This window comes from Elaeis guineensis, chromosome 2 (assembly GCF_000442705.2).
Source record: "Elaeis guineensis isolate ETL-2024a chromosome 2, EG11, whole genome shotgun sequence".
Taxonomy (NCBI): Eukaryota; Viridiplantae; Streptophyta; class Magnoliopsida; order Arecales; family Arecaceae; genus Elaeis; species Elaeis guineensis.
The window spans coordinates 103,472,491-103,493,044 of record NC_025994.2 but is presented as its reverse complement, the minus strand read 5'-3'; positions in this window follow the sequence as shown (position 1 = coordinate 103,493,044).

Below are 20,554 nucleotides of genomic sequence, written 5' to 3'. Positions count from 1 at the left end.
TGCTCAACTCAATTAGTCTTGTGACTCCTCACTAGGACTACCCTGGCCAAGATTTTGCTAAATTGAAACACGACTGTACACAGCTCCTAAACTGGAGTGGTCAATCCCATCTTGACACACGCACCGACAAGTCAAGTACTTGACTACACCCAGCAACCTTCCGTCACTGAATTAGAAATTCAGGTAGTCCAGTGCCTAAGTGCAGTGAGTTGCTTGCAAGTCACCGTGGCGGTCTCAGGTCGGAGGGACATTTATACCCATATCCCATCGGAGCAAATCTTGACAGCAGAAATAGCTCCAGAGTTGGTCACGTTCAGTGCAGATGTACCATTACATCTCACCTGTATGCCATACCAGTGTCTCCACACTCTTTGGTTATGAGGACAACCAACCCATATGGCACACAACGACCTATGCTCGATAAATGTTGTCGTCCTTGGTAACAACGTATCATTTGGTCGCGAACATGTTTAAGGACTAAGCGACAAATCCTCCTTTGTCGAGTCTAAATAGTCCTAAGGACTTCACCACAACACAGGAGTTCATTAGAAGATGAAACATTTGTGATGAAAAAATACTAAAATAACTTTTATTTATTTATAATTCATGTACTAATATAAAAGGAGCACAACCGTCGACAGGCTGACGATTGACTTTGGGACACTATTCCCAACAATCCCCCACTTGGCCTAAAGCCTATCGGTGCAGTATCTAATACCCATCTTCGACTTGTAGTCGTTGAACTCCTTCACCGCAATGGCTTTAGTGAATGGGTCGGCCAGGTTCTCCTTTCCGTCGATCTTCTGAAGGTCGACGTCACCTCGATCCACGATCTTCTGGATGAGATGGTAGCGGTGCAGAATATGCTTCGTCCGCTGGTGTGCCTTTGGTTCCTTCGCCTGAGCAATGGCTCCAGAGCTGTCGCAGTAGAGCAGAACTGGACCAACAAGGGAGGGTGCTACTCCGAGCTCGGTGATGAATTTTCTCAGCCACACCGCTTCTTTGGCAGCATCTGATGCAGCAATATACTCCGCCTCGCATACTGAATCAGCCACAGTGTGCTGCTTGGAACTCTTCCAACAGACAGCCCCACCATTAAGGGTAAAAATAAATCCTGACACACTCTTGCTATCATCTCGATCAGACTGGAAACTAGAGTCTGTAAACCCTATAAGTCTCAAGTCCGATTCACCATATATAAGCCACTGGTCCTTAGTATTTCTCAAATACTTCAGGATGGTTTTAACAACCTTCCAGTGATTCTCTCCTGGATCAGATTGGTATCTACTCACTACCCCTAGTGAGTATGCCACATCTGGTCGTGTACATGTCATGGCGTACATGATAGATCCCACTGTCGAAGCATATGGAATCCTACCCATACGCTCTCTCTCTTGAGGTGTTGTCGGACAATCCCTCTTCGAGAGAGAAATTCCATGGCTTATCGGTAGATAGCCTTTCTTGGAATTTTCCATGCTGAACCTTTTCAGCATAGTATCAATGTACGTGGACTGGGATAAGCCAAGCAACTTTTTGGATCTATCCCTATAGATCCTCATCCCTAGGATGTAGGAAGCTTCTCCCAGATCCTTCATGGAGAACTGTGACGATAGCCAAATCTTTATTCCCTGTAATGCAGGGACATCATTCCCGATTAAGAGAATGTCATCCACATACAATACAAGAAATACTACTGCTGGACCATTAGCCCACTTATAAATGCAGGGTTCTTCTCCGTTCTTAATGAAGCCATACGTTTTGATCGTCCTATCAAAATGTATGTTCCAACTCCGAGATGCCTGCTTAAGTCCATAAATGGACCTCTGTAGCTTGCACACCTTAGACTCATCTGTGGATGTGAACCCTTCAGGTTGTATCATATACACCTCTTCGTCCAGCTCTCCGTTTAGGAAAGCTGTCTTCACATCCATCTGTCAGATTTCATAGTCCAGATGGGCAGCTATCGCAAGCATAATCCGAATGGATTTGAGCATTGCCACAGGAGAAAACATCTCGTCATAGTCTATACCATAACGTTGACGATATCCCTTGGCAACCAGACGGGCTTTATAGGTCTCCACCTTTCCGTCTGCGCCCCTCTTCCTTTTGAAGACCCACTTACACTCTATGGGTTTTACTCCTTCGGGTGGGTCAACCAATGTCCACACATCGTTGACCTTCATGGACTCCATTTCGGATTTCATGGCCTCTAGCCATTTCTCAGAGTCAGGTCTCTGCATTGCATCCATGTAGGTGATCGAATCCTCATCGTTTTCATCAAGTTCGATAGGATCACCATCCCGGACCAAGAAACCATAATATCTGTCCGGTTGTTGTGGTACTCTGCCAGACCGCCTTAAGGGTGCATAATCAATGGGCTCCGGATCTGATCTAATCAAATCCGGTTCAGGTTCAGTAACATGTGTCGGTTTTTTCACCTGTCGAACTTCGTCAAGTTCGACTTTAGAGGCAACAGTTCCTTCACTAAGGAACTCCTTTTCTAAAAAGATTGCCTTAAGGCTGACAAACACCTTTTGCTCATCAGCAAGGTAGAAATAATATCCTTTGGTCTCTTTTGGGTACTCTATAAAATTACACTTGTCAGACCTAGGTCCAAGCTTGTCTGTAATTAAACGTTTAACATAAGCCGGACACCCCCAAACCCTAAGGTGCGAGAGTACTGGCTTACGTCCTATCCATATCTCATATGGCGTTTTGGCTACAGACTTACTCGGAACTCTATTTAGAAGGTAACAAGCCGATTCGAGCGCATATCCCCAGAGGGAGATCGGTAGACCAGCAAACCCCATCATGGATCGAACCATGTCTAACAGGGTCCGATTCCTCCTTTCAGACACACCATTATGCTGTGGTGTTCCAAGAGGAGTCCACTGAGAGAGAATCCCATTCTCCCCTTGATACGTCAGAAACTCATTGGAAAGGTATTCACCTCCTCGATCAGATCGAAGAGTTTTAATACACTTTCCAGTTTGTTTTTCTACCTCATTTCGAAATAGTTTGAACATTTCAAATGATTCCGACTTATGCTTCATTAAATAGACATACCCATACCTAGATAGGTCGTCTGTGAAGGTTATGAAGTAGAAAAATCCACCTCTTGCACTTGAGCTCATGGGTCCACATACATCAGAATGTACCAGACCTAAGAGTTCACTGGCTCGCTCACCTTTTCCAGTAAAAGGTGACTTGGTCATCTTTCCAAGAAGACAGGACTCACAGGTTGGAAGTGATTCACAATCACTAACTTCAAGAATTTCTTCTTGAGCCAACATGTTTATCCTGTTCTTATTGATATGACCTAGCCTACAGTGCCAAAGGTAGACTTCTGACACATTATCTATTCTAGAGCATTTACCGAATTTTTGAACCACATTAACAGACTGTGATAGTAAGTAAATTCTATTATTTAATTGTCCAACAAATATTGTAACACCATTCAAAATGATATTGCAAATATTTCTTTTTATTAAAAAATCATAACCGTACATGGCCAAAAGACCTACAGAAATAATATTTAATAAAAAACTTGGACAATAGTGACATTCACTCAGAATTACATTACGAAAATTGATTACAAGACTCATGATTCCTAACGCTAGAACTGGAACTTTGCTTCCATCTCCAACATTCAGGAACCTCTCGCCTTCATCAAATCTCCTACTGACCTGCAGACCCTGCATCGAATTACAAATATGATAAGGGCTTCCGGTATCCAATACCCAGGCAGTAGTATCACAAATCGAAAAGTTGCAAGGAGTTATCATATAATTACCTTGCTTCTTCTTTGGCCTGTTCGGGTCCAGGGAGGCAATGTATTGAGGACAGTTCCTCTTCCAATGCCCGTGCTTCTTGCAAAAGAAGCACTCCGCCTGGCTCTGGTCATGCTTGCGCTTCTTGGTCTGACCCCGTGCTACTGTCCCAGCATGAGATTGCACCTTCTTATTTTTCTTCTTCTTGTTCTTCTTCCCCTTCCCAAAGGGTTGACGACGAGAAGAAGACCCTCCCACTACATTCACCGACTCCTTATGGAGTTGGTGATCCTTCTCAAAGTTCTGCAGCAACCCCAACAATCCGTGGTAGTTTACTGCAGGCTTTGTCATTCGAAAATGAGTAAGGAATGGGAGGAAGGACTTGGGCAAGGAATTAAGGATCGCATCCTTACCGAGCTGCTCATGCAGAGGAAAGCCCAATTTGCTTAGGCGCTCAATCATCTCGATCATATACAGTACATGATCAGTGACTGAGGCCCCATCCCTCATCCGAGCATTGAAAATAGCACAACTAGTTTTGTGCCTTTCAACGTCGTCAGGCGTGCCAAAGGAGTCGTTCAACATTTGAAGCATCTCCTGTGGCTGGGCGTTCTCAAACCTTCGGCTGAACTCGTCATTCATTGCTGCCAGCATAATACATCGAACGGTGGTGCGGTCATTGAGCCACTTCAAGTAAGTGTCTCAGATCGCTTTACTAGCGTTCGGAGCTGGCTCCTCAGGTGCTGGATCCGTTACTACATAAAGGATCCGTTCATGCTCAAGGACGATTTTCAATTTTCGATACCAGCTATCGAAATTGGGTCCCATGAGCTTGTCATTATCTAATAATGACCGGAGCGACAGGGTAGTGACCATAGCTGCTTAAAGGAAAACGAGACCTCTATTAGTACATAAATTAATACTAAAGACTTGGACTTTAGTCTAAAGTTTTTTCCAATATTTTTACGAACTGGTAGCCTCATCCTCCAATTCGAGAAATTACTTTAATTCCTTAATGGGTACTAGAATCCACACAGACTACACACGAGCCCAACTTTGGTTGGTCAACCCATGTGCATCTATGGATAGGTTCTTAACCAGTTGTTTCTCTAAACAACTTCTAGTAATTTATTTTGCCCCAGAACCTAATCAGTAGGCTTTGGCCTCCACTGAAAAGATCTGGTTAGGTCCAACCATTAACATGACTTAATTTAGTGAATCGAACCAATAAATGATCAGGCCCGACTTTGGCCGGCCAACCTAACCCCATCAGAAAAACTCAATCAAATTATCATATTGTGAATAATAATTCCATTAGTCAATGAGCACCAGGCCTTTGGGCCTCCAATGATCATTGAACTAATGGACTCATTATCATTCACTTAATGGGAGGCTATGACTTAGTTATCATTATAACTTAATCATTTTAGGGACCTAATAATTTTGAGAATTTTATTAAAGAATAGTAGAGAAGAAATCATCCAGCCAATTTCAATCCTCCCACTGACTTCACCAAATCAGATTAAAAAAGGATTTAATTAAAGCTGGTATTAGGAGCACCTAAATCAGTCATACTGATTTACCTAATGACATGGGTGAGCTCTAATCACCAAGTGATCTAATCAAAATCTAACTTACCAGATTGGCCAGGTAAGTGAGATCAGTGGTGGGGATTTGCCATTAACTCGTCAATGATTGAATCAATGCGAGTAGCTCCCGCTTAAGAACCACTGGTCAAAACTGCCGAACTTACCTTAGACACCAACCGGTTCATTAGTTTTAATTTTGATCAACTTAGTAAATAGAGCTCCACCGCGTAGCCATGAATTAAGTCCATCTTGGTCTAGTTAAAGACATAGACCCATTCAACTACAACTATTGAAGTTGAGTCTAGAGTATCCTTGACCTAATCTAATTCAACTTTTGATTAGATTTGACCAATTACTCCAATTCGTCCATTTTTTAAACTAACCTTAGGTCTAACCCAATTATGGACCTAATTCATCTAACCCATTGACCCAAAAGTTTATGCAATTATCTTAGGTCTTAATTCACAATTCTAGACCTACTAGACAACACTTAATTCTTTTAATTAAGTACTTGGGCTGATGGGTCAGGGTTTGGCATTTCGAAAATAATTTTCAAATTTGAAAGATTTTATTTTCTGTTCACCAAATGTGTTAACTCATTTCACAAACGGGTCAGCACATTTCATAAACAGCAATTCTATTGCTCATTTCATAACAGAAAATAACTCAAAATAAATCATAAATTTTCTTTTAGATCTAATCTAACATATTCATGATAAATTTCTTAATTAAGTCTTTTCGCTGCTTCATCGGCATGGGATATAATTGCATCGGCACCCCTACCGTCATAGGAGACCCCATCGAATGGGAAGAGAGGGCCTTTAAACCCTACTTTTCTCCTATGACCGGACGGCCATGGCAACCAACCCAATTAGATTACTTGCTACTTGGATCAAGTATATCTAAATATACAAATTTCAAAATTTAAATTTTGAATTTCAAATTTCAAATTTCAAATTTCAAATTTCAAATTTCAAATTTGAGATTTCAACCAAATTTCAAATTTCGAATTTTCAATCTTTGAATTTTAAATTTTGAATTTTGAATTTCAAATTTCAAATTTCGAATTTCAAATCTCAAATTTCAAATTTGAGATTTCAACCAAATTTCAAATTTTAAATTTTGAATTTTGAATTTCAAATTTCAAATTTTAAATTTGAGATTTCAACCAAATTTCAAATTTTAAATTTTGAATTTCAAATTTGAAACTTCTAACAAATTTCAAATTTCAAATTTCAAATCTTTTTGAATTTCGAATTTTGAATTTTGAATTTCAAATTTAAACTTATAGATTACACCTTAATCTATGCATGCATATGTATATCATATTCTAGAACCTGCTCTGATACCAATTGAAGCGAAAATTTAGTGCAGGGGCAAAATGGTAATTTTAAAACTTTTTCAAAATTACTATTTTACAGTAGAATTATTAATTAATCTCATTAATTAATACTAATTAACCCTACACTAGGATCTAAATATGATACAACAGCATACATTTAAATTTGAAATTCAAATTTGAATCAGTAAACGTTTTACAGTACTGTGTTCAGAACACATCACCTTTTGCGGGTAGTCGATCACCGCAATCTGATCATCGTCGGAGAGCTCTGATCATCACGTCACAGCCACCCAACTGTCTGGCCTCTGCGGATCGTCCACACGAAGCTCCCGTCTGATCAGCTCCTCACGAATGCTAGTTCGTGATTTCACCCTTTTGATGGCAGATGTTGATCGAACTCCTTCGATCGATATGTGCCAACTTCTCGGATGCTCTGGATCATCTGCACAGTTACTTGAGAGGCTGATGGATCTCTCTCTGAAATTTGGTGGACTCACGACACTCGTGGCACACCAATCTCACTTCCCGAACCCTAGGTAGAAACCCTAGGGTACACACCAAAAACCCTGTGCCCAATTTTCTCTCTTTTCTTTCTTTTTCTCTCGGAAGGTTTTGGACCTTCACCTTGCGCAGAAGCCTTCCTCACGCCCCAAAGTTTCTCTCCTAATTTTTCTACGCATGTCCCACCTTTCTCCTCTTTTTAAAACAACGTCGAACGTGTCTTATCCGCGTGAGAGGATAAAGACAAGAGGTTACACATTTGAATTCAAATCAAATTTGAATTCAAACGAAAACCAACTTATCCCTATCCTTTTGGGCGTGAGAAGAGAAGGGGCGTGGCTCTTTATGCGTGGAAAAAGTTTCACGAGAAACCTTTTCTCGTGTAAGTAATGTGGCGCACAAAATGGATAAGGATGAAAGGGCAAGTGATAAGTTATCCATTCAAATTCAAACATGCTTTGAATTTGAATGGCTAACTAATTAATTTATCCATCCATATGGCGCACAAATGAGGACGTGGGGAAGGGTTTTACATGAGAAAAATTTTACAAGAAGTTTCTTCTCGTGAATTCAAATGGGTGCAAGGAAGTTGGGTGACGCAGGGAATTTAAAACAAGGTGGTTTGATTCAAATTGAGCCAACCTAGTTTAAAATAGGTTGAGCACAATTAGACCAAATTAAACCCAACATAATTAGGCTTAATTAGGCTTAATAAAATCCTAATCAAATCAGGAATTAACTAAACCTAACCCCTGATCAAATCAGGGACTAAACCACCTTAGCGATTAGGTCAACATTTAACCTAATCGGGTCAATCCAAATGAATCCAATTCAATTGGACTTGATCCAAAAATAATTACTCAATCAAATTGAGTTAATTAGTGATTAAATCACTAATTAAACCTCTCATAAATATTGAGTCCAAATTCGATGGGCAATCAGGCATCAGAGACCATCGATATGAAACCTTGATCAAAGAGTTCAAATTCAAAATTTGAAATTCAAAATTTTGACCCCGGTACCCAAAATATGTGGAACTCATGATTAGAGAATCCTAATTCTCAATCATAGAGTCCCAGATAGATAAGACTCATAATCAGCCATCAGATCAGAAAGGAACCTCTAATGTGTGTGACCCCGCAGGTTCGAACCTAAGCCGGTAGCACAGGAACCAATTTCTGTACTAATCGAAGTGACCATCTAGCAATGGTACCCGACGACCGGATAGGTCGAATAATCGCAATCGCAGCATTCAGAACCTACGTGAATATGGTTACCGTATAATTCATCCCTTTTGACCCCTGTGTTTAGGATGACTCAGGGTTAAACTGTCAACCCTGATGATATCATCCGAATCGTGCTCAACTCAATTAGTCCTGTGACTCCTCACTAGGACTACCCTGGCCAAGATTTTGCTAAATTGAAACACGACTGTACACAGCTCCTAAACTGGAGTGGTCAATCCCATCTTGACACACGCACCGACAAGTCAAGTACTTGACTACACCCAGCAACCTTCCGTCACTGAATTAGAAATTCAGGTAGTCCAGTGCCTAAGTGCAGTGAGTTGCTTGCAAGTCACCGTGGCGGTCTCAGGTCGGAGGGACATTTATACCCATATCCCATCGGAGCAAATCTTGACAGCAGAAATAGCTCCAGAGTTGGTCACGTTCAGTGCAGATGTACCATTACATCTCACCTGTATGCCATACCAGTGTCTCCACACTCTTTGGTTATGAGGACAACCAACCCATATGGCACACAACGACCTATGCTCGATAAATGTTGTCGTCCTTGGTAACAACGTATCATTTGGTCGCGAACATGTTTAAGGACTAAGCGACAAATCCTCCTTTGTCGAGTCTAAATAGTCCTAAGGACTTCACCACAACACAGGAGTTCATTAGAAGATGAAACATTTGTGATGAAAAAATACCAAAATAACTTTTATTTATTTATAATTCATGTACTAATACAAAAAGAGTACAACCGTCAACAGGCTGACGATTGGCTTTGGGACACTATTCCCAACATGCTTTTCTAGTGAGGAAGAGCACCATCAAAATAGACGAGGTCACCGCAGCAATTTTCCAGAACGAGATTCTCAAGAGGGAGAATCCAGCTTCGAGCTTAGGTAGCAGCTCAGCTTGGTGGTTTCTGGAGGAGCAGGAGGCGACAGATAAGATGACAGGAGATCGCGGTGAGGGTGGTCCAAGTCCAAGATGAGGGACTTGAGCAAGACCAGATATTACCGGTGTGACAAGTTGGGGTATTTAGTCAGAGTTGCCATCAACTCAGGGATCAGATGAAGGCTACTGCAGTGACAGTCAGTAGCGACTCAGAGGGTGATGCTGTAGAGATATCTGATGAAGTATCTACTTCTTTCCAGCAGTAGATTTTAGGTTCTGCATGCACCTATCATGTATGTTGTAGAGAAGAGCAGTTTGACTCAATGGAGAGTAGTGAGGGCACTGTTTATTTGCCGGATGGATCGAGCTGTGCGATTAGAGACATCGGGACAGCCAGCTGGAGGACACATGATGATGTAGTGAAAAAATTGGGGGAGATCTGATACATACTTGATTTCAAACGGAATCTTATCTCACTGAGCAAACTGAATTCGAGAGGCTACAGGATGGTAGCTGGTGGAGGAATCCTGAAAGTGTTGCACGACGATAGGATTATTTTGGAGGGGAAGAAGAGAACGAGAGGATATTACTACTTGACGGGAAGCCCAGTGCGAGGTAGAGCTTCAGGAGCTAGGAGGAGTCCAGAGCAAGGTGGAGCTCTAGGTGGAGGTGGATCGGACACAAGATGGGAGACTCGGGAGGACGAGAGGCAATATCGCAGGGTGAGATTCCTATTGTCGCAGGATGATATCTCGAGCAGGTCTTTGGTCAAAGTGGACACAGTTTATGACGGAGGTGAGATCGAGCGGCTTGGCTCGACTCTCATATTTGCCCATCTATGAGACAGCAGGTATGCCCTAAGGTGTGGGGGTGAGACGGATCACAGGTTCTCAAAGACAGGTGGAGGCCAAATATGTAGTCGAGATGGAGATTGTTAGAAATTATACCTCGAGATTTAATCCATATTGAGCTCACAACAAGGTCCAGAACGATGAACGGAGTCCAACGAGTCCAAGAATAGCCTAAATGGAGTCCAAACGGAGAAGATACGTATGAAAGAAGATCGGAGTGGACGGCATGGTGTATGAGGCGGCGGCGGCCGGTGGTGGTGCCGCCAGGCCCGGCGGAGATGCGCGCACGCAGGTGCACGCGGCCTAGCACACGGGCGAGCTAGCGTGGGTGCGCATATGGGCCAGCCTAGCACGTGCGAGTGACCCAGCGCCCCTGTGCAGTCCACCATGGACCGCAGGGCGCTGGGCGGTCCATGGGACCGGTGTGGACCGAACATGCGGTCCATATGCGGTTCAGGTTGTTTTTTGCACGATCCAACGGTTCAGATCGTAGCCGATCATGATTGAATGACTGAAAATGAATCTGAGCTTGATCAGGTGATCAGTGGCCCTGATGTATGCGATCGGATGGCTCTGGTGCGAGCTGATCACGATCGGATGGCTACGGATGATTCTAGATTTGATTGAAACTCTATTTCCTAGTATAACAATATTTTAGAGTTTTTGGAGTCTATAAAACTCCAATTGACGAGCCGTCAGTTGCGTTGGGAAGCTGATGATGTCCTGGAGATCTAAAAAAGGCTTCAACAGAAGTTTCAGAGGGCTTTTATGAAGATTTTGATATTTTTTATTGAGAGACTCTTGTACAAGGATTGCATGATAAGTTCCTCTTGTATTGATTTTATTTTATTTTTTTATAATAAAACTTGCACGTCCTGTAGAGATAAGTTTGAAATTGATCTACGTATTTATATTTTATTTTATATTTTATTATTATTGTTGGATATAAAATATCTTCAGCCGAAGCTCTTAACAGGATTGACCCTCGCAAGACTCCTCCGGCTTTCGGCTGCTGATGGCAAACTCCCATTGCACCGCCCGGACTCCTATGGGAGCCGGACTCCGCCCACGACTCCAACTGAAAGTAGACTCCGCCCGGACTCCTACGGGAGCCGGGCTCCGTCCCCAACTTCAACTACTGGTAAGTTTCGTCCGGACTCCTACGGGAGCCGGACTTTGCCCCTGACTTTAATTGCAGGAAGACTCCGCCCGGACTCCTACGGGAGCCGGGCCTCGTCTCCAACTCCGACTGCGGGAAGACTCCGTCTGGACTCTCACGGGAGCCGGACCTCATCCCCGACTTCGGCTGAAGGAAGACTTCGTCCGGACTCCTAGGTAGCCGGACTCTGGGCTCCTCTCAGACGGGTAGCTAACCACCTCTCTCCGCCAGACACTCCAGCCGAACTTCAGTCGACAGGCCTGCACTCCCTGGTGCGCCACAGCAACGGCCACGATCCTGCTCCACTTCCTGCAACGGATTCCGTGCGGCCCCATCACTCCCTGGCGGGCTGCAGTAACAGCCACGACTCTGCTCCACTTCCTGCGACGGATTCTGCACGGCTCCATTACTCCCTGGCAGACAGCAATGATGCCCACGATCCTGCTCCACTTTCTACGATGGATACCGCGTAATTCTTCCATATTCTGGCAAGTCGCGACAACGGACGCCGCTCCACTCCCCGCGACAGACTCCACGTGGCATGTTCCGGTGGTAGCCATGATTCCACTCCACTACTCTTCGCAACAAACTCCTCCTGACTCTGGACAGCCCACTGCCAGACGATTACAGATATCGCTATCAGTCTGTTACTCCCTCCGCCTATAAAAGGAGAACCCCAGATACGTTATTCTCTAAGCTCTATTTTCTATCCGAAAACTCTGCTAAAATTTTCATTCGAACACTCCATTCTTGTTGAGGCAGAGAACTGACTTGAGCGTCGGAGGGTCTTGCCGGAGCAACCCCACCTCCGGTATAGACTTCTTTTGCAGGTCCCGGCGGCGACCGCGACTCGCTCGACTCCAGCTTCTCCGGCGCAGACGGATTTTTGCACCAACAGGATTGGCGCTAGAGGAAGGGGCCTGTGTCTTCGCAGTACCCTTATTCTTAAAGGAGCGCTCAACGGGACCGCCTCTGGTCATTTTCTCCGACATCCACTCCTCCTTCTCTTACTTGGTCTTCGCCCGATGCCTCCCCGTAGAGCATCCACACGGCGATCCACGGCCTCCGCGGCCAGATCCCAGGCTCCGGCCTCACCTCCGGTCTCTCAGCCTCTACCCCTCCTCCGGCAGCGACGGTTGGCGCAGAGCAATTCGACCTGCTGGTGCAGCAGGTCAGAGGCCTCACTGAAGCCGTGCAGGCCATGCAACAGCAGCAGCAGTCGCAGGCATCAGTGCGATCGGAAAGAGCGTCGTCAGAACTCCAAAATCCGACGGTGGGACGGGCCACTTGGGCCAGCCGCCCAGTCTTTTCCGGAAAGACGAATCCAAGGGTGGAAAGCCCCCAATCAGACCACGACTCCACCCTCAGAAGATCTCTGCCTCCGTCCTGCCAGAGGACCCTCGAGACCCGTTGTCGAGAGGACTTCCTGGATCGGAGGCTTCAGGAGATGAACCGACGGATCGAAGAACTCCGCCACGCTCCCTCCGCTTATGGTGAGGACATTTGTACCGACCTCCCCTTTTCTCAAATGATCATGCAGGAGCCAATCCCGCCAAACTTCAAGCTCCCTCAATTTGAAAGCTACGACGGGACTTCGGATCCGGTTGACCACCTGGAGGCCTTCCGGACAATGATGCTGCTTCATGGCGCATCCGATGCCATTCTATGCCGAACCTTCCCATCCACTTTGAAGGGAGCGGCGAGAAACTGGTACTCGGTGCTGAAGCCGGGTACCATCTTTTCTTTCGATCAGATGAGCCATCAATTTGTGGCTCATTTTATCAGCAGCCGACGCCCCCGAAAGGGTTCGAAGTCCCTCATCAACATCAAGCAGAGGGAGGGGGAATCCATTCGGGCCTACATCAACTGTTTCAAAGTCGCCGCGCTGGAGGTCCGAAACTTGGACCAGTCGGTAGCAATGGCCGCTCTGAAGGGCGGCCTTCAGAAGAACGACCTTTTGTTCTCCCTGGAGAAGAAGTACCGCAGAGATTTTGCTGACCTGTTGACTCGGGCCGAAGGATATGCCCGAGCGGAAGAAGCCTTCAAGATGAAGGATGAGGAGACTGCGAGAGAGTGGCAGGCGGGAGACTCGAGTAAGCCCGTAGTCGAAAAAGGGGCAAGAGAAGCTCGACCCCGTTCTCGAACTCCTCCCGGGCACAAGCGCGCCCAGACTCCTCTGCGAGCGCACAGGCAGGGAAGCCCGAAACGCCGAGCTCAGTAGGGCTCTCCCCCAGAAAGGTTTCGCAACTATGCCCCCCTCAACGCATCGAAAGCCCAGGTACTGATAGAGGTCAAAGAGTAGCTCCCTAGGCCAGAGAGGATGCACACACACCCCGGGAAGTGCAATCCTAACAAGTTCTGCCTCTACCATCGCGACCACGGCCACGACACAGAGGAATGCATCCAGCTCTGAGACAAGATCGAGGAGCTCATCCGGCGAGGTCGACTTGATAGGTTCATTCGGCGCCGGCCTGACGGTAGAGAGGATTGGCCAAGGGCCCTGCCGCCACCTGAACCGTCAAGGAGGGAAGAGCAGCCCGGAGATCAACCTCCAAACAGGACCATCAACTCCGTCACCGGAGGACCTCAAGGAGGAGCAGACCTTCCACGACCATGGGACTTGAAAAAACTGTAAATGTATTACTAACGACTTTGCTTTGAATTAAAATTTTTTTTGACTTTGCATGGGCTTGTCACGACTGGGGATAACCCCTTCAAACAATTAAAATAAGGTCATGTTAGGAACAAGAGGAGAACCTCGTTCTAACATAAATAAAATGAAAGTCCGGTTCTTTAAGATCGGATTGGGGGAGAGGCCCATATAACGGCCCTTAGGTGCCCCCATGACTATGTTAGGAACAGGAGGAGAACCTCGTCCTAACATAAATAAAATGAAAGTCTAATTATTTTAAGGTCGGATGGGGGGAGAGGCCCTACAACGCCCTAATGTGCCCCCACAGCCATGTTAGGAATAGGAGGAGAACCTCGTCCTAACATGAGCAAAGTCAAAGGCTCGATTCTTTTAGACCGGATGGGGGGAGAGGCCTTACAACGTCCTAATGTGCCCCAACAGCCATGTTAGGAACAGGAGGAGAACCTCATCCTAATATGAGCAAAGTCAAAGGCCCGATTCTTTTAGACTGGATGGGGGGAGAGGCCCTACAACGTCCTAATGTGCCCCCACAGCCATGTTAGGAACAGGAGGAGAACCTCGTTCTAACATGAGCAAAGTTGAAGGCCCGATTCTTCTAGACCGGATGGGGGGAGAGGCCCTTGCAACGACCCTTATGTGCCCCCACAGTCCCGTCGGGAACAGGAGGAGAACCTCATCCTAACCTGAGCTGAGATCGACTACGTCAAGAACAGAAGGAGAACCTCGTCCTGACGGTAACAAAAATTCGACTGCCCAACAAGATCAGATGAAGAGGAAAGGCCCCTCAGCGGCACCTCTACACTTCTACGCAACCCCACAAAAAGCAAGGGGAGGACCCTCACTCCGAAAAGAGGAGAGAAATTAAAAAGGAAAGTGACGAACTACATCGGCAACAGATGAAAGACAAACTACGTCAAAGACATAGGGGACCTCGTCTCCACAAAGACGGGAGTTCCTATCGGACACCCCTGGTCCTCAAGAAGGCTCTTGACACAAGTCAAGAAAATAATGACTCCTTCGAGATAATGTGAAGTTCGGACCACCGAGCTCGAGCCTACGGCCATGGACGACAAGAAAAGCAAATCAGCGTGGCGACGACTGGGCACCTCCAAACGACATCGACATCGAACAAATCAAAAGACAAGAGAAGTTCGGTGGACGATAATTTAATACAATACATGAACGAAGTAACACAAAATCTCCTTTTCATTTCATTCGCGAAATATATACTATAAAGCTCAGAAGGCTAAAGGAACAAAAACAAAACAACAAAAACAACAACGACAGCAACGGCGACGATAAACAGACGAGCGACAAAAGAAGACACTTAGAGGAAGAAAGGACAAAAAGAGCCCTAAGGGGACCCGGCTTCCTCCGACCTCGGACTTTCGGCTTCGACCCTCGTCAGGGAACCCCTTGAATGTTCGACTTTTGCTTCCAATTTCTTCTCTCTCATTAATATCTCCATGTATCTTTGATGAAATCGCTGGCTTTCGTTCTCCGCCTCTCGACGCCTTTTTCTTAGGACCTCGGATTTTGCCTCCGCATCCTTGACGGCCTGCTGCTCGCATACCAGCTGGATCTTCAATTGCTGCAGCTCGGTCTTCCCCTCCCCAAGAGCGATGGATAGTTCTTTTGCAGTCCTCCTCAGGGATTGGAGTTTGTCGGAATCCCGAGCGGAAGCAGATTGAGCCCCCTCAGCTAGCTGCCTTCGAAGGCGGGCCACCTCGTCGGTCGCCATCCTGAGCCTCCCCTTGTACTCATCCACCTGCTTGCGCCAGCCGGTCTGGTATGCATCATAGCTCGCCTCGACATCCTGGAGCTGTTGCTGGAGGTCGGAGACCTTCTTCGACCACTCCCGATCGCTGTCGGCCCGAGACAAAAGTCGGGATGAACTTCCCTCCAGCTGGCCAATCCTCTCCTGAGCAGCCGACAGCTCCACCCTGAGAGAACTGATCTTGGCGGCTTGAGCCCAAATTTGATCGCTGGCATGCTTCTTGTGTTTCTCAAGCTCCTTCTCAAAGTTCGCCTTCCTCCGGCTGTACTCCATGATCCCCTTCACGTGGAGATTCCGAAAGTGGGTGGCCTCCACGATGGCTTCAGAGTGACTCTCCCTCAACCTGCGAAGCTCGCCTTCCGTCTTCTTCGACCTTTTTGTTAAATGAAGGACTTCCTTCTTCAGCCGCTGGATTGTAGACTTCAGCGGAATCTTCTGTGGTAGGGGAAGCGCTTCGGCAGGACACTGCCATCGGAAGACAAAAGCGTCAAGGCGCGCCTCATTACAGAAAGAAAAATAAAAAAGGAGGAGGAAGGAAGAGAGGAGAAGCCATCCACGATGAAAAATTCAACTTTATTGATTGAATGATTCTTGAAGACAAAAAGAAAAAAAAAATTACAGTAAAAGAAAAATACAAGATCGGAGGTCTCAGACCTCTGCAGTAGGAGTTGGAGAGCTCGGGGTCTCTGGAAGGAGGGCTACGGTAGCAGTAGCAGCAGGAGAGGGACCGGCCTCATCTTCAGACTCCTCGCCCAAGAAGCTGAGATCGAGCTCGAAAAATTTCACGACCACCTTCTCCTGGCAGAGCTCGAACCCCTTGATGAATGCTTCTTGACCGAACTTGATGTTCAGGTCCCTCATCTCCGCAGAAGCTTTGAACTCCTCCACCGCAAGAACCCTGACCTCCGAGACCAGGACCAAAATTTGCTCCACCAAATTGACGACCTCGGCCTCCGCCTTCCTCACCGTCTCCTCCGAGATCTGCTTCTCTTCCTCCCGGACCTATTTTTCTCTCTCCAGGGCCTCTTGGAGGGCGACTACCTCGGCTGCCTTCTCCTCGAGATGAGCGATTCTGGCCCGGTGACTCTCCTCTGCCTGGATGGCGTCCCTCCTCGTCCGGTTCGTCACCTCGATATTAGCAAGGAGCTGGTGCCCGATCTGCAAGGTCGACTGGGAGGTCAGAATGAAAGAGCAAGAAGCTAGTTAAACGAAGGGAAAGGGGAGGACGAATCTGTTTACCTCGAGGAAGGACCCCAGAGAGTCCCAAACCCGCTGTTCGAGATCGACGCGATCGATCCTCTCGACGACCTCGGGCAGGATGCAGCCGTCAATCAGCCACTTTATCAGATCCCTGTCATTAAAGGGATTCTCCTCTGGCTCTCCCTCGGAACTAGGGGACTCTTTAACGGCGGTTCGGTGGCTACTTACCCTGTGGACCACCGACTTCCTTCTCCTCCCCCTCTCAACCCCGGGCACCACCTCGACGCGGTCCCCTGAGGCGGGAACCTCAGCGGGAGAGCTCCTTGAAGGGGCCCGAGGAGCCAGTGGTTCGATGTCCGAAGGAACGTCGACCGCGGGGGCCACCTGAACAGGCGTGGCCGAGCTCGTCTCCTCCACTCTGGCCTTCTTTGCTGATCCGGAGGCTGCGACGTCTTTTCTTTTGTGGGCCTTGAGGCCCCGGGCGAGCATCCGCGCTGCCTCAGCGTTTATTCTTAAAAAAAAAAAATCAAATCAAAAATCGGCGATGGGGTGAAAAAGGAAGAAGTGCCACGAAAAAAAAAAAAGGGAAGAGAAAGAAAAGAAAGAAGAAGGACGGAAGAAAAGAAGAGAAAAGAAAAGATGGAATACTCGTGGGATCCTGGGGGCTCAAGTCGATGTTGAACAAAAATTGCTCCTTCAGAAGGTTGAGAAGGGAATGAACGAAATAGTCGAGAAGCTTTCGGGCGGCCTGAAGGTCGTCCTCCCCCAGACCAGGAGCCCGACAGACAGAGTCCCTCAGAGAGCCCCAAGGGGGCAGTCCAAGTCTCAAGGTCGGGCAGTGGACGAAGAGGTACTTCCCCTTCCAGTTGTGGATTGAAGAGGGAGCACCTTTCAGTAACCCCTTCTTGCCAAACTGGGAGGAGAAATACCACCAGTCCTTCACCGAAGGGTGACGTTTGAAGGTGTAAAAATGCCTAAACAAAGAAAGGGATGGCTGAACTTCGACTACATGGTAAAGGGAGAGAAACCCTATCAAAAACCTAAAGGAATTCGGAGCAACTGAAGCTAAAGAGATATCTAAGAAGCGAAAAAGGGCGACGACAAAGGGCGGAAGTGGAAGCCGGAGTCCGGCACGGAAGGCCTCCTGATACAGGCAGAAACGACCGGGTGGGGGAGTGCTAGCCCGATCGGAGGGGCCAGGAAGCTCCAGGTCGTACTCCGGAGGAATTCCATACTGAACCCTTATAAGTAGGAGTTTATTCGGAGTCAGGGAGCAGGGAATGGTACCCGACGTAAAAATCGGACGAAACCCAGCCCCAGATGTGGGTTCATCTACAGAGTGGGGGTCCTGAGGGGCTGAGGCGGAAGAACTCCCGGAACCGCTGGAAGTGGAGGTGCCGGAAGACATTTCGAATGATTTCAAATGAAGGCCCTAAAGAACCCGGAGAAATCAGGCGGGACAAAGGACGAGAGGTTGCGGGAGACCAGATCAGAGGAATGCGACAGAAGAAAATGGAAGAGAAGAGGCCCCTAAATGGCAAGAAGAAAGACGAAGGTTCCGGGACTAACCTAGATCGCTCTGAAGGATGCAGAGGGGCGAGGATAGGGACGACTCGAAGGATGCCTAGGGCCAAGGAATATGCCAAGGAGGGTCAGGGCTCTCGAAGAAAAGGCAGATATTGATAGAATTCTCAGGCGGAATAGGGCCCCTAAAGGCGGAAGGACGGGTTTAAATAGACCCTGGGATCCGACGTCATAATGATCGTGAATCTCCCCAGGCCGACCCGCGCTCGACACGTATCCCACTCGCCACAGCAGGCGGCTAAAAGCGGCTGACAGCTGACAGAGCCATTACTGCGCCGTGCCTGGGCCAGCGTACCAGCGAAAATTCTGAAAGGTCCCTTCGAATCGCCCCGATTCGAAAAGATTCCAACACGCGCGCATTTAATGCCAAAATATCTAGGGGGCGATCGTGCACAGGATTCAAGGAGACAACTTCGGCTGCGAAAATTTCTCTGTACTTTCTTCATTCGAAATTCGAACTCGGAAGTAGGAGGACTGGTGTTGGGTATAAAATACCCTCAGCCGAAGCTCTTAACAGGATTGACCCTCGCAAAACTCCTCCGGCTTTCGGCTGCTGATGGCGAACTCCCGGTGCACCGCCCGGACTTCTATGGGAGCCGGACTCCGCCCACGACTCCAACTGAAAGTAGACTCCGTCCGGACTCCTACGAGAGCCGGGCTTCGTCTCCAACTTCAACTGCTGGTAAGTTTCGTCTGGACTCCTACGGGAGCCGGACTTCACCCCTGACTTTAATTGCAGGAAGACTCCGCTCGGACTCCTACGGGAGCCGGGCCTCGTCTCCAACTCCGGCTGCGGGAAGACTCCGTCTGGACTCTCACGGGAGCCGGACCTCGTCCCCGACTTCGGCTGAAGGAAGACTTCGTCCGGACTCCTACGGGAGCCGGACTCCGGGCTCTTCTCAGACGGGTAGCTAACCACCTCTCTCCGCCAGACACTCCAGCCGAATTTCAGCCGACAGGCCTGCACTCCGTGGCGCGCTGCAGCAACGGCCACGATCCTGCTCCACTTCCTGCGACGGATTCCGCACGGCCCCATCACTCCCTGGCGGGCCGCAGTAACGGCCACGACTCTGCTCCACTTCCTGCGACGGATTCCGTGCGGCTCCATTACTCCCTGGCAGACCGCAATGATGCCCACGATCCTGCTCCACTTCCTGCGACGGATACCGTGCGATTCTTCCATCTTCTGGCAAGTCGCGACAACGGACGCCGCTCCACTCCCCGCGACAGACTCCACGTGGCATGTTCCGGTGGTAGCCATGATTCCATTCCACTACTCTTCGCAACAAACTCCTCCTGACTCTGGGCAGCCCACTGCCAGACGGTTACAGACATCGCTATCAGTCTGTTGCTCCCTCCGCCTATAAAAGGGGAACCCCAGATACGTTATTCTCTAAGTTCTATTTTTTATCTCAAAACTCTGCTAAAATTTTCGTTCGAGCACTCCATTCTTGTTGAGGCAGAGAACTGACTTGAGCGTCGGAGGATCTTGCCGGAACAACCCCATCTCCGATTTAGATTTCTTTTGCAGGTTCCGGCGGTGACCGCGACTCCTTCGACTCCAGTTTCTCCGGTACGGATGGATTTTTGTATCAATAATTATTATTTTTTTATTATATTTTATAGTATCGGATCCTGATGCAACAAGAGAGAGGCGTCATCATCCTACTACGTATTTAGTTATCAAGTTTTGATTCTTCTTCTCGGCGACGGCATAATTTTGGTAACATCAGATGAGCTGGTGGACCAGTCCAGCCACGAAGCTATATGCATAGACATATGTGCATTGCACTTTTTCTCATTCTGTCCATTTGCGTGCTTGTTGCTTCGATGGATCCGCAGGCTCAGCAGTGGGTTTGGTCCAATCAATAATCAATCCTATCAGGCTAAAATTATTTAATTCTAAAATTATTAATCCCAAATTAAGGAATAACTTTAAGACAGACCATATAAAACAGCTGAGGCATCAATCCACATGTCACGACAAACAAACAGTTTG